We start from the raw sequence: 666 nt of genomic DNA, 5'->3' as shown, positions 1-666 counted from the left end.
ATGGCAGTGAGGCTGTTTTTTCTTTCTAATCGTTATGGAAGCAGAGTGACTCACCTTTTACCCCTGAAGCAGCTAGTGGGTTCTGTGCTAGGGGAAAAGGGACCCCAGATTCAAACAGGTTCAAAGATAAAACCAAGATAATCATCTGGGATGAGGGAAACCATGGGCGTGTAACAGTGCAGAGAGCAGGCTGGAGTCAGACAAGTCGCGGCCTTCGGGCTAATTAGATAGACTGAGAACAAAGAAATCATCACAGAATGAGTGGGGGCAGCAGGACCCAGCCCTGTGGGAGCAGGGAAAGGACACTGATCTGCACACTGAGGACAGGAAAGGGTTACAGGATGGATTCTGGGCCTTGACCCCCTGGTAAGTGGTGGTGTGATGACTCCTGACCATGCAGCCAAGTCACAGCCACAAATGACTCCAAGACAATACCAGGGCCCCAACTGTAATTTAAATTATGTAAGGACACACCCAGGCAAGTTCCCTGGTTCTTACTGTGAGGTAATTTTAGTTTCAACTGCTCTCTTCCTGAGGGCAAACCACCCCTCCCTAGGTTTGTCCTGGAACTTAGAGTCTAAGCATGGCCACAGCCCTGCTTCAAGGTCAGAAAGAACCCAAATGGCCTCTGAATTTATGGCAAGACTCAAAATGGACTCAGGGCTG

Source organism: Orycteropus afer, unplaced genomic scaffold (assembly GCF_000298275.1).
Source record: "Orycteropus afer afer isolate SDZICR_OR568_19922 unplaced genomic scaffold, OryAfe1.0 scaffold01268, whole genome shotgun sequence".
Taxonomy (NCBI): domain Eukaryota; kingdom Metazoa; phylum Chordata; class Mammalia; order Tubulidentata; family Orycteropodidae; genus Orycteropus; species Orycteropus afer.
Note: the sequence above shows the minus strand (reverse complement) of the source record.